Genomic DNA, 15,042 nt, shown 5'->3' on the forward strand with positions numbered 1-15,042 from the left:
CGTCTACTTTCAACTTGTAATACCTGCGTGATGGAAGAGCCGCAATAAATCTCTTGAAACCCGCAACAGTTAGAACACCACTCGTAATCTAGCCCATAGTATTGCAGAGTTGCTAATGTTAAAATTTTACACTCTAACACTATAATGGCCCTGTAAATTGCTAGGTACAACTACAGTACCAGGGTTACCTTTCACTAAGGGGTCGATTTATCAAAGGTTTTGCATGCCTTTCCATCCACTACTGCTGCAGGTGCAACCCGCCGTATTTAACAAGCAGTGGTCATCAGACTGCAGCTTCCCTAATCTTTCGCCACCTCTAAATTGGCAAAATTCAATCTTCGCAGTCTAGTCTGATTGACAGCTGCTGCCAGCGATTGATTGGCTGTGCCTGGGCAGGGGGCGGGATTGCACGCTGTTACAGAAGCATTAGTTATTTTGTTGTGAAAAGCTTATTTCCCAGCAGCAATGCCTGAACCAGCAAGCCAGCGCCTAAGAAGGGCTCCAAGAAAACCGTAACAAGTTTCATTTCATAAAGAGTTAACTCTTTTTTTTTCAGCTTTTAGAAACTATTGTCTAATCACCTCTGGAGCCAGACTGCTAATTGATAAGATGAACTTGTAAACTTGTTATCTTAAGTACTGTAATCCTATTGTGGCCTGTCAAAGGACAGTGCTCTCTATCTAAATGTGTGATGGGGGATTTTGTGCTTCCCCCCCTCTCCCCCTGGGAGTGCCCTGTGTGCATGTAACCTTAATAAAAAGCAGGCTGGGCATCCCAGTCCTGAGTTCTTGTTTTGACCCTCAATCGCAGCGTTGACTCGTTTTTGTGGGCAGAAGGGTATCCTAGCTGTACTGCAGCTAAGGGAGATTATTCTATATTTGCGAGACTCATATAGAATACTATGGAAAGCAGCTTCTCCCCTCTTTAGCAATAGGGATCCAGGCTACTAAGCGGTCCATCTCTCAGCGAGACTAAGGGTAACCGTAACATTTGGCGGCAGCGGCGGGATTTTCCTGGATTTCCTAGGAGAGGTACAGAACGGATGGAGAGCGCTTACGAAAAATTGAAGCGTACAACCCTAAAGGATTTAGTTGAAAGCAGAGGGGGGTACGCCAGCAACCGGCCGAGGAGAGAGCTGATCGCAGAATTGACCGAACTGGATCAGAGCTTCACAATGGCGGAAACACCGACCACGATTAGTGACGAAAAAACCAGGATTGTTCGGGAAAGGCTCTCATTATTCGGGCCGAACCCCTCCATGGAATTGGTACAGCAGTTGATGGCGGAGGCGGACGAGGATATACGAGAGACTCGAGCCCACGAACTCAACCTAGCGAACGCACACCGCAATGCTGAAGCCCCGCAGGTAATCATCCCTGTCGAAAATGCTGGGAGGCCCAAGATACCCTATGCGGCATTTCGACCCTTCCTAGAGAGCGAGACAGGGATTGATGAATATTTGGCGGACTTCGAAAGGCAATGTGCCCTGCACCAGATTCCCAACAGAGAGTGGCCCACGATATTGTCTGGGAAACTATCCGGGCGAGCCCTGGAAGCCTTTCGTACTCTGGGTGCTGAGGAAGTGACACAGTATGAGCTAGTTAAGGAGACACTGTTGCGACGGTACGCTGTAACTCCGGACACGTATCGCCGACAGTTTCGGGGCACGGAAAAGAAGCCTAACGATACCCATATGGAATGGGCGCACCGAATGCGGAGAGCGGCAAATCACTGGCTGAGCGGAAGTAAAGCGGTGACTGGGGAGGAAATTTTACAATTGTTTCTCTTAGAACATTTTTATAATGGCATGGAACAGCAAGGGAAGGAATGGCTGCGAGACAGGCGGCCTTCTACCTTAGAAGAAGCAGCCAAATTGGCCGATGAACATTATGACTCCCGTCTTCACGAACCCATGAACTACCGAGCTCCAGCACGGGTCGAACCCAGAGAGGTTTACCGTGCACCCCCTCGTGCTGAATTCCGAGCCCCGGTGCCCACAGGGCCCGTCCGACACTCAGGACCACCCAATAACAGCTCTGAGCGCCCCAGACCGACTTGCCACCGATGCAAGCAACCAGGGCATTTCATGGCTAGCTGCCCCCTTAATACGCACCAGACACCCAGGAATTACAATGACCCCTCTGGGTCCTATCGTCCGGCCCGGGCCCTCTGTGTTAACCAAGAGGCCCCTATGGAGGGATATGTGGGGCCGCTTCACGAGGCAGACCCTGTATATGCTGCCTCAGATAACCGCCAGCACCATCGGCAGAGGGTATGGCTCGAGGGGCGATCTACCGAGGGATTGCGAGACACAGGGGCTACTATCACGCTGGTACAGAGTCATTTGGTGCCAGAGCACAAGCGATCCGGACAGACTGTGGCCGTTAGAGTGGCGGGGGGGGATGTGTACAAAATTCCAACAGCTAAAGTGCATCTTGATTGGGGAGCGGGAAAGGGGGCTGTGAACGTGGGCCTAATGGATAATTTACCTGCCGAAGTACTACTGGGCAACGATTTGGGCCCCATGACTTCTGCCTATGCTCCAGTATGCAACAACGAGGCGGACCCAGTGACTACACGGGCCCAAGCCCGGACGGAGCGAGAGCTTTCACCAGTGCGGGAGACACAGGTAAGACCTACCCCAACCTTGCCTGACAGGTTAGGCCCCATACCCTGGGACACCCCAGATGCTTTCGAGGCAGAGTCTAAGACTGACCCGACCTTACAAAAGTACCGGGAACGAGCAGAGACCGGAGGGGGCGGGGCAGATAACGAAACATTCTTATGGGAAAAAGGGAAACTATACCGCTGGACAGAGAAAAGGGGACAGCGTAGGCGACAGCTGGTAGTGCCCCACAAATACCGTCAAGAAATCCTCAAAATAGGCCACGACATCCCCTTAGCAGGCCACCTAGCCGTTACCCGTACCCTACACCGCATTACTCACACGTTCTTTTGGCCAGGGGTGCACGCTGACGTTAGAACTTACTGTAACACCTGCGATGTGTGTCAACGAGTAGGAAGGCGAGGCGATCACCCTAAAGCCCAGCTAGTAAATATGCCCATTGTAGAGGAACCCTTCAGCCGGGTTGCTATTGACCTAGTGGGACCACTGGCTACCCCTAGTCCCTCCGGTAAGCGATACATTCTTACCGTAGTGGACTACGCTACCAGGTACCCAGAGGCTGTCGCCCTATCCAACATACAAGCGGATACGGTAGCGAATGCACTAGTACAGGTGTTCTCCCGGGTAGGATTTCCAAAAGAAATCCTATCCGACCGAGGCACCCAATTTACGGCTGAATTGACCCAACAACTCTGGCAGGTTTGCAAAATTAAGTCCCTCCTAAGCTCCCCATACCACCCCCAGACGAACGGGCTGTGTGAGAGGTTCAATGGGACCCTCAAGCAAATGCTCAAGACGTTCACTCAGGAATACCGAGACTGGGAACGCTTCCTGCCGCACCTCCTATTTGCTTATCGGGAGGTGCCCCAGGAAACGACAGGGTTCTCTCCCTTCGAGTTGCTCTACGGAAGAAAGGTACGGGGACCCCTAAACCTGATCCGGGAGCACTGGGAGGGAGAGATGGAGGCTGACGGTGTCCCAATTGTGCCATACGTGCTGGAACTCAGGGACCGAATGGAGCAATTAGCCAAATCCGTGCGGGCTAATCTCCAGTTGGCCCAGAGAAGACAGAAAGTATGGTACGATCGGGGGGCCCGAAAGAGAATCTTCACCATAGGACAAAAGGTGTTAGTACTTAAGCCGGTGAAGACAGACAAATTGCAGGCGTCCTGGCAGGGTCCCTACCAGATCGTAGAGAAAAGGGGAGACACCACTTATGTGATAGCTAGCTGCCACGACAACAATCTTAGAAAGACATTCCATGTAAACATGCTCAAGGAATATTTTGAGCGACCAGAGAACGTGACGGCCATATGTTGTTCCCCTCAGGAAGACCCCGACAGTTTACCCATTCCAGACCTATTAGAAAAGAGCCTCCCCACAGGTATAGTGGCTCAGGTTCAGATAGGGGACCGACTTAGCCCCACTGAAAGGGAGCAGCTCAACCAACTCCTCCAGTCCAAACACCTCACCTTCTCCCCGAAGCCAGGGTACACTACTTTAACCACCCACCAGGTAGATACTCCGGGACAAGCTCCCTTGCGCCAGGCTCCGTACCGAATCCCCGAAGCAGTTAGGACAGGAATGAAGAAGGAGATCGATGAGATGCTCCAGCTCAGGGTAATTGAGCCCTCCGATAGTCCCTGGGCCTCCCCAGTTGTCTTGGTGCCCAAGAAAGATGGGACCACCCGGTTCTGCGTAGACTATCGGAGGCTCAATGAAAATACCGTGACGGACGCTTACCCTATGCCCAGGGTAGACGAGCTACTCGATCGTATAGCCAGGGGAAATTACCTGACCACTATTGACCTCTGCAAAGGTTACTGGCAGATTCCCCTGGCCCCGGAGGCTATCCCCAAGTCGGCATTCGTCACCCCATTCGGCTTATATCAGTTTAGGGTAATGCCGTTTGGGATGAAGAATGCCCCAGCTACATTCCAGCGCTTGGTGGATAGGCTCCTGGATGGCTTCCAGAGTTTTGCTTGCGCCTACCTGGACGACATAGCGATCCACAGTGAGTCCTGGGAGGACCACTTAGCTCATGTGGGAATGGTTCTGGATCAGATCCGGGCTGCTGGCCTGACTCTGAAGCCAGAAAAATGCCACTTTGGGATGGCCGAGGTACAGTACCTGGGTCACCGGGTGGGGTGTGGAAAGCAGCGACCAGAGCCGGCCAAAATAGAAGCTGTCGCCAATTGGCCCACCCCCATCACTAAGACTCAGGTCCTAGCCTTCCTGGGCACGGCAGGGTACTATAGACGGTTCGTACCAGACTACAGCACACTTGCCAAACCCCTGACTGACTTGACCAAGAAGAACTTACCTCGACAGGTCCTGTGGTCTCCCCACTGTGAAACGGCTTTCCAGGCTCTCAAAAATGCTCTAATTAACGCTCCTGTCTTGGCGGCCCCAGCCCTTAACAAACGTTTTATCGTCCATACCGATGCTTCCATGTTCGGGCTGGGAGCCGTCCTCAGCCAAGTAGGCGAAGATGGAGGGGAGCATCCAGTTGCCTACATCAGCCGGAAGCTCCTGCCCCGCGAAGTCAGCTATGCAGCGGTCGAAAAGGAGTGTTTGGCTTTGGTGTGGGCATTAAAGAAATTGACTCCCTATTTATATGGTCAGGAGTTCACTCTGGTCACCGACCATAACCCGTTGGTGTGGCTGAACCGGGTCTCTGGAGATAACGGCAGGCTATTACGTTGGAGCTTATCGTTGCAAACCTTCAATTTCACCATTACTTACAGACCTGGGAAACAGAATGGCAACGCCGACGGGTTGTCCAGACAAACCGACCTCAGCCCCGCATAACCAGCGGTCTGGACAGCCTTAGTCTGCCCCGAAAAGGGGTCAGACCGTGTCTGCCAGAGTGTTCCACAGAAAGGGAGCAATGTTACAGAAGCATTAGTTATTTTGTTGTGAAAAGCTTATTTCCCAGCAGCAATGCCTGAACCAGCAAGCCAGCGCCTAAGAAGGGCTCCAAGAAAACCGTAACAAGTTTCATTTCATAAAGAGTTAACTCTTTTTTTTTCAGCTTTTAGAAACTATTGTCTAATCACCTCTGGAGCCAGACTGCTAATTGATAAGATGAACTTGTAAACTTGTTATCTTAAGTACTGTAATCCTATTGTGGCCTGTCAAAGGACAGTGCTCTCTATCTAAATGTGTGATGGGGGATTTTGTGCTTCCCCCCCTCTCCCCCTGGGAGTGCCCTGTGTGCATGTAACCTTAATAAAAAGCAGGCTGGGCATCCCAGTCCTGAGTTCTTGTTTTGACCCTCAATCGCAGCGTTGACTCGTTTTTGTGGGCAGAAGGGTATCCTAGCTGTACTGCAGCTAAGGGAGATTATTCTATATTTGCGAGACTCATATAGAATACTATGGAAAGCAGCTTCTCCCCTCTTTAGCAATAGGGATCCAGGCTACTAAGCGGTCCATCTCTCAGCGAGACTAAGGGTAACCGTAACACACGCAAATTAAAAATAGAGCTTGCGTGCAGTGGAATTCAGTCTGCCTAGAGGCAAGCTGCGGCGGACAGGGGGAGCGTATGTGCGCCCCTGTCTGCCTCAGCTTGATTAAATCACCTCCTAAGCTATTGCTTTTCTTCCTTTACCTACAGCTCTCTTTAGAGCTGGCCTCTTATTTTAGCGCTGTTGCACCCTATGGCAGAAGCGCTACATATTCACAGTGACGTTGCTTTTAGCTGTACCGTGAACTTCACAATATAGAGCTAGGAGCTTTACATTTTGTGTATTTTACACAGCTGCATAACAGATATAAACAAATCTCTCAGGAATAAGCCTATTTTATTTAAGTAACAAAAGCTAGTTTAATTTGCAGTTGTACTATTGACATCAGGAGCACGATAGTCTCCTAATCACTGCATGGATAAGCTATCACCTATGCAGTTTAATTTAAAGGGATATGGAGCCCAAAATTTTTCTTTCATGATTCAGAGCATGCTATTTTAAACAAAAAATTTTTACTATGATTATGACATTTTCTTTGTTCTTTTGGTATCTTTTGTTGAAAAGCAGGAATGTATGCTTAGGTACTCTTAAACACTATATGGCAGCAGTTTTGCAAGAATGTTATTCATTTGCAAGAACACTAGATGACAATACAATTAATGTCATGTAGTGTTCCAGATGCCTACCTATGTATAACTTCAACACATAGGGGCACTTGTTTCCGGCAAGCCTTCAGGTCTAAAGACCACTGCTTCATAACTTGTCAGCCTGCTCTGAGGCCGCGGGCAGAAATCAACCCGATCGAGTACGATCGTGTTTATTGACACCCCATGCTAAACCTGACTCTGCAGGGGGCGGCATTGCACCAGCAGTTCACAAGAACTGCTAGTGCAATGATGAATGTTGACAGCGTATGCTATCGGCATTTATAGATGTGCGGCGGACATGATACGAAGTAGAGTACATTGATATGCCCCATAATTTCATGGGAATGAAGCAAATTTGTTAATAGAAGTAAATTGGAGACTTTTTGTTTAAATGGTATGTTCTGTCTGATTCACAAAAGTAAGTTTTTGGGTTTCATATCCCTTGACATTCCATGTGATAAATCTAATTTTTCATTGCCTTGACTTTCTCTGTTGTCTATCTCATGTCTGTGGTACCCTGGGGAATAATGTCCCGGTAAAACTCGGTTATTCCATATTTTGGATTTTATTTACTGATAAATCATAAGACTGGATTTAGTAATTATGTTGTATATGCAATAGAACTACAACATTCCATAATGGCTCATTAACCTTTTAACGCCGTTATGCCGTTCTATTCCGTCATATTTACACTGGGCTTTAAAGCCGTTATGACGGAATAGAACGTCATATCAAACGGCTGTCCTGAAGCCTTCTGCGCTTCAAGGACTTGATCGCGGTCTGGAGGGCGTTCCTAGGGTTGTAGGGACGCCCCCCAGATGCGATCCAATAATTGAAATCTCGCGATCGTATGCACGATCGCGTAGTTTCAATTTGTCTACATCGGAACAGGTGTTCCGATGTAGACACTTTAACCCTGTCACGAAAGGGTTAAACACCTTTTGTGTCATAAGTGGGCTTTATTTCCACGCTCTCTAGGGAGGCCAAAAAGGAAAATCTGTAACCTAAGTTTTCAAAATGCTACACATTGGGGCCGAATTATCAAGCACAGAATGGCCGCAAATCTGCAGGGGACGGCATTGCACAAGCAGTTCACCAGAACTGCTTGTGCAATGATAAATGCCGAAAGTGTATGCTGTCGCCATTTATCGATGTGCGGCGGACATTATACTCTACATCAGCCCCATTGTCTAAACCAGCTATTTAATTTGCAGCTTACAGAGTGTGGGATAAGCACACCTTTGTGTTACACAAAATCAAGAGGCATTTAATGTCCTTTTAATCTTTCTTTCTTTCACAGGACAAGAACTAACCTGAAGGTGCCTTAGTTTTCAGTGTCTTAAATGTTATTTCAATGCATTGTATCTTAAAAAAGAGAGGCACTTAATAAATAAATATGCAGTAAAGATCTTCAAATTCATATAATTTATCTGTTGTCTATCTTACCTGGTGTCACCTTTGCAGAACCTTCCGCAGTGGACTTTATATGATTTTAATTTGGAAAGTACCATATTGCAAAAGCGTTGATTGTCAACATGCCAGTTAATTTGTGCAAAACATGAGAAGAAGAGACGTTTTAATATTTCTTGGTTGTTTACTAAAATGAGCCACCAACTATACACACGTTATTGTCAGTACCAAATTAAAGGGACACTGAACCCAAATGTTTTCTTTTGTGATTCAGATAGAGCATGCAATTTTAAGCAACTTTCTAATTTACTCCTATTATCAATTTTTCTTCGTTCTCTTGCTATCTTTATTTGAAAAAGAAGGCATCTAAGCTTTTTTTTTTATTCAGGACTCTGGACAGCACATTTTTATTGGTGGATGAATTTATCCACCAATCAGCAAGGACAACCCAGGTTGTTCACCAAAAATGGGCCGCATCTAAACTTACATTCTTGCATTTCAAATAAAGATACCAAGAGAATGAAGACAATTTGATAATAGGAGTAAATTAGAAAGTTGCTTAAAATGTCATGCTCTCTCTGAATCACGAAAGAAAAAATTTGGGTTCAGTGTCTCTTTATCTGTAAAATAAAGAATAAAAATGTACCCTAAATTACCTCCATAGATCTATATTATTTATATATGACTCTGTCATGTTTTATGATGGCAATGGCACATTAGACCGCTTTAAATATAGGACAAAACATTTGTATAATTCAGAGCAAAAACAGCACCCACTTTGGTCTGTGTAAGGGTCGGTTGTGCTTCAAAATGTCCCATTTAATTGAGATATAAAAGTATGTTTGTAGAATGTTAAAACTGGTGCAGCACAAAAACACGCAGCAGTGGTATTTCCATGGCTTTTATATACATAATTGTTTTAGCATTTCCTGATGTCCATTGGTTTTATTGCACTTGGAATAGTGCCCCATGTAAAGGAAATAGATCAATGGAAGGTTAAAGGGACTCTGGTCAGTTGAACACTAAATATACACTACATGTAATACTTTTAATTTGTTGCAGTAAAACTGTTTTGTTAATAAAAAATTTAATAAAATCAACACCCTTTACCCTCATTTACCTTATATTCTCCCAGCTCAGCAGCCATTGTTGTCCCTCGTCAAGAAGCAGAGTGCTACAGCCAATCAGAAAGTGTTCTGCTTTTCCAGTTGAGACTGAAGGCATGCACATGCGCTGCCTTCTGTCTGCATCTTCAGAGTTAAAGGGACATGAAACCCAATTTTTTTTCTTTCATGATTTAGAAAGAGCAGGCCATTTTAAACAACTTTCTAATTGACTTCTATTATCTAATTTGCTTCATTCCCTTGATATCCTTTGCTGAAAAGCATATCGAGATATGCTCAGTAGCTTCTGATTGGTGGCTGCATATAGATGCCTTGTGTGATTGGCTCACCCATGTGCATTGCTATTTCTTCAACAATACTGTATAGTTAGAACAGCACTATCTGTATCCAGTGCTCGCGAAGACAGGTGTGCTGCCTATTCACCCAAAAGTAAGACAAAATGTATAAATGTCCACAGCACTTAAAATATCAATTTCTTTTATTAGGACATCAAAATGACAGCGACGTTTCGGGTTTAATACCCCTTAATCATGCATCAATATACATTTTGTATTTCTTCAACAATGGATATCTAAATAATTAAGCAAATTAGATAATATAAGTAAATTGGAATGTTATTTAAAATTGTGTTCTCTACCTGAATCATGAAAGAAAATTTTTGGGTTTAGTGTCCCTTTAAGACCTGCAATCCCCTCCTCATGGTAAGGCTCATCATTGCAGAGCCTTGTAGAAGGCAGTGTGCGCATGCGCCTTCAGTATCCATAGAAGCAAGCGTTACAGCTTCTGATTGATTTAAGCGCTCTGCTTCTTGAAAAGGGAAAAAATGGCTACCAAGCTGGGAAAAAAGTGACACACATTTACAACAGTTTTAGAGCTTTACAGAATATGCAAAATGGAAATGTTTGGAATAAAGTATTAAAAATACTTTTATTATTAAAATGTTTTTTATTGATTGTTGTCATTTATAATTGTTGAAGAATTGTATGGTTTTCCTGTGCATCTTGAGCAATAAACCTTAAAGTTTCATATTTTCTTTGTCTCTTACTTGGGGGCCAATATACATTGTGACAGTGACATTTAGGTTAATAAACCAGTGCTGTATTCTTTATTGTTGAGATTCTCTTTGTATATTATTTGTATAAGTGTCAGCTATTTGTGACCTTGGACATGTTATTGTGCCATATCTCCAAGGCAACAGAAAACAGACAATAAGGTCTAGGGAACAGTAACATGCGTGAAGGGTATAAGGAACGTACAGATTGTAAGCATGGATTATTCAAAGGGAAAAAAAGTATTAATACAAGAGGTTGTACTCGGAAACTTGAAGGTCAGGAACTGGGAATGTACTGTTAGAATGTATTTCTCAATAGAAATGGAGGTGAAATTATTTCATGCATCCAAAAAAAAGTGTGAAGACTAGAAAAAAATAAAGCCAATTATGTAAAGAAAATGTAATACAGTGAGAGGCGAAGAAAAGAAACCTGTGAATAATCTATTTTATATATTTTATTGCATTGTATGTTAGGTTTGCTATCATTGTTGGGGGGGGGACTCTATAAATGTATATCTAGATTTGCTATGTTTTGTAGAGAAAAATAATTGCAAAAAAACTATGTAGCCATACATACAGGAAATTCAGCCTTAAAGGGATAGTCTAGTCAAAATTAAACTTTCATGATTCAGATAGCACATACAATTTTAAGCAACTTTCTAATTTACTCCTATTTAAAATTTTTCTTCGTTCTCTTGGTATCTATTTGAAAAAGCAAGAATATAAGCTTAGGAGACGGCCCATTTTTGGTTTAGCACTTGGGTAGTGCTTGCTGATTGGTTTCTAAATGTAGTCACCAATCAGCAAGCGCTACCCAGGGTTCTGAACCAAAAATGGGCTGGCTGCTAAGCTTTACATTCCAGATGTTTAAATAAACATAGCAAGAGAATGAAGAAAAATTGATAATAGGAATAAATTAGAATGTTGCTTAAAATTGCATGCTCTATCTGAATCATGAACGTTTAATTTTGACTAGTCTATTCCTTTAACCCCTTAATGACCGAGGACGTACGCCATACGTCCTCAGAAAAAATGCAGTTAACGCCTGAGGACGTATGGCGTACGTCCTCGGTTTGGAAAGCAGCTGGAAGCGATCCTCATTGCTTCCAGCTGCTTTCCGGTTATTGCAGGATGCCTCAATATTGAGGCATCCTGCAATAACAATTTGTACCCCTCTGGTGCAGAGAGAGCCACTCTGTGGTCCTCTCTACACCGGACATCGATGGCCGCAATCGTTGGTGGGTGGGAGCTGCAGTGGGAGGCGGGTGGGCGGCCATCGATGGCTTCAGAGACACAGAGTGGGGCGGGATCGGGGGCGGGAGAGTCAGGGGCGCGCACAGACACGCGCGCGTGCACGGGGGATAGGCGGGCGGGCGCGTGCACGGGAGGGAGCGGGTGGGAACCGCTTACACTACAGAAATAATCCTGTAATAAGTGGGAGGAAGAGGGGGAATAAATGCCCCCAAAAAGTAATCTAAGGGATCTGGGAGGGGGTGGGGGTAGGGGTTGGTCGTGGGGAAGCTACACTACAGAAAAATGTAAAAAAAATAAATAAAAAAGAGAAAAAAATATTGTTAACTGGGTACTGGCAGACAGCTGCCAGTACCCAAGATGGCCCCCAATAAGGCAGGGGGGGAGGTTAGAGAGCTGTTTTGGGGGGGGGATCAGGGAGGTTGGGGGGATCCTACAAAGTAGCATATGTAAATATGCTAAAGATGTATTTTTTATTTTTTTTTTAAACTTTTATTTTAGTACTGGCAGACTTTCTGCCAGTACTTAAGATGGCGGGGACAATTGTGGGGTGGGGGAGGGAAGGGAGCTGTTTGGGAGATATCAGGGGGTCTGATGTGTCAGGTGGGAGGCTGATCTCTACACTAAAGCTAAAATTAACCCTGCAAGCTCCCTACAAACTATCTAATTAACCCCTTGACTGCTAGCCATAATACATGTGTGATGCGCAGCAGCACTTAGCGGCCTTCTAATTACCAAAAAGCAACGCCAAAGTCATATATGTCTGCTATTTCTGAACAAAAGGGATCCCAGAGAAGCATTTACAACTATTTGTGCCATAATTGCACATGCTGTTTGTAAATAATTTCAGTGAGAAACCTAAAATTGTGAAAAATTTAGCGTTTTTTTTTTTAATTTGAATGCATTTGGCGGTGAAATGGTGACATGAAATATACCAAAATGGGCCTAGATCAATACTTGGGGTTGTCTACTACACTACACTGAAGCTAAAATTAACCCTAGAAGCTCCCTACATGCTCCCTAATTAACCCCTTCACTGCTGGGCATAATACACGTGTGGTGCACAGTCGCATTTAGCAGCCTTCTAATTAGTAAAAAGCAAAACCAAAGCCATATATGTCTGCTATTTATGAACAAAGGGGATCCCAGAGAAGCATTTACAACCATGTATGCTATAATTGCATAAGTTTTTTGTAAATAATTTCAGTGAGAAACCTAAAGTTTGTGAAAAAAATTGTGAAAAAGTGAACAATTTTTTTTATTTGATCGCATTTGGAGGTGAAATGGTGGCATAAAATATACCAAAATGGGCCTAGATCAATACTTTGGGATGTCTTCTAAAAAAAAATATATACATGTCAATGGATATTCAGGGATTCCTGAAAGATATCAGTGTTCCAATGTAACTAGCGTTAATTTTGAAAAAAAAGTGGTTTGGAAATAGCAAAGTGCTACTTGTATTTATGGCCCTATAACTTGCAAAAAAAGCAAAGAAGATGTAAACACTGGGTATTTCTAAACTCAGGAGAAAATTTAGAAACTATTTAGCATGGTTTTTGTTTGGTGGTTGTAAATGTATAACAGATTTTGGGGGTCAAAGTTAGAAAAAGTGTGTTTTTTTCCATTTTTTCCTCATATTTTATAAAAAAATTTATAGTAAATTATAAGATATGATGAAAATAATGGTCCATTTAATGGCGAGAAAAACGGTATATAATATGTGTGGGTACATTAAATGAGTAAGGGGAAAATTACAGCTAAACACAAACACCGCAGAAATGTAAAAATAGCCTTGGTCCCAAACGGACAGAAAATGGAAAAGTGCTGTGGTCATTAAGGGGTTAATGACAGCTATAATTCTGTAAAAAATTGTATTTAAAAAGATGTGAAACAAAAGATTTCTTTCATGATTCAGATAGAAAATCCTATTTTGAACAACTTTATAATGTACTTCTATTATCACATTTTATTTGTTCTTTTGGTATCTTTTATTGAAAAGCAGGAACTTAAACTCTGCACATGTCTGGAGCACTATATAGCAGCAGTTTTGCAAGAATATTATCCATTTGCAAGGGCACTAGATAGCAGCACTATTTCCTGTTATGTAGTGCTTCAGATAACAACCTATTTACCTCTTCAACAAAAAATACAACGGGAACTAAGCAAATTTGATAACAGAAAAAAATTGGAAACTTTTGAAGAGTATGCGCTGCCTGAATCACAAATTATTTTTTTTTATTTTCATATCCATTTTAATTGTATACAAATTGGCTAAAATCTGAGTTTAGCGTTCTAAATTATTTTTTTAATTGTTATATGTTTAAAATTAAAATACAGGCAATTACCACTGCATTCATTCACACCTCTAAACATTGGTTTGGAGTAGTATTTATTAGAGATGTTAAATCGGATCCTTTGTGATGTTTAATATGTTTAACTGCATAGGGATTAGAAAAGTGAATTTCATAAAAAAAAATTAAGAGATCTGTGAAATTCAAATATCAGCTCCAAATGAACCTGAAGATCAAAACCTCACTGGCATTGAGAGAAATCATTCCACATCTTTATGTTACTCTGCTTCGCATCCAGAACTCTTCATAGCTACAGGACCGTCTTTAACACAGGGCAAAAGGGGCAGCTGCCCAGGGCCCAGTCTCTGTTGAGGGGCCCAAGAGTTTTTGTTTTTTAATGGTTCATACCAGACTGCTGATGTGACATGGGGAACACACACATTCAGTCATAATACTATCACAGTCAAAAGTACTCTTCTTATATATTTTTTTTTTAAACTGTGCAAGACCGGTGACATGCCAAGCTAATGCCATGTGCTGTTTTAGATGTGCACTGTGCAGCACTGAATGCAAAGCCCTAACTCGGCATCCAGCCATTCCCACTGCATCAGAAAAGGTCCTGCTGGGGTTACCACTCTTACCAGGTAACTGCTCTAGTGGTAGGGATTGTTTCTGGGTAGGGCTGACTGCAGGCGCGTGCAGCAGAAAGCTGGAGTGGCAGGCACATGAGGATTTGAGCATCTGTGCAGCTGCACACACTGCTCTCTTCAGTTTTGAGGCTGTATGACACATCTCACACTGTATCCATGCAGCCTTGGGAAGACAGCATCCAGTCTGCTGGTCCCCTTAGCCCTGCTCTTTCTGCTGTGGCCCTAAGATCAACTAACTGAAGTTTATTAGGGGAACAGTGCTTTGTAGAAAGGTGTCAGTGGGAAGAATAAGTGAGTGCACACACGCCCCTCCCCATGCAGCATTGTCTAGTGCAGGGTGAGAGGGAACTTGTTCCTAGCAAAGAAGTGACATGTGCTGCTGTGGCTGATGTATAGTGTCATGCTGATACATCACACATTAATGTAAGGTTTATTTTTATAGTTTTTGTTTTCTCTCTGTCTCAGATTTTACAGTTTCCCATAGCAGTTCTGCTGTTCCAGTCAGTAAACTTATATTTGTCTG

The sequence above is a fragment of the Bombina bombina genome, chromosome 10 (assembly GCF_027579735.1).
Source record: "Bombina bombina isolate aBomBom1 chromosome 10, aBomBom1.pri, whole genome shotgun sequence".
Classification (NCBI taxonomy): Eukaryota; Metazoa; Chordata; class Amphibia; order Anura; family Bombinatoridae; genus Bombina; species Bombina bombina.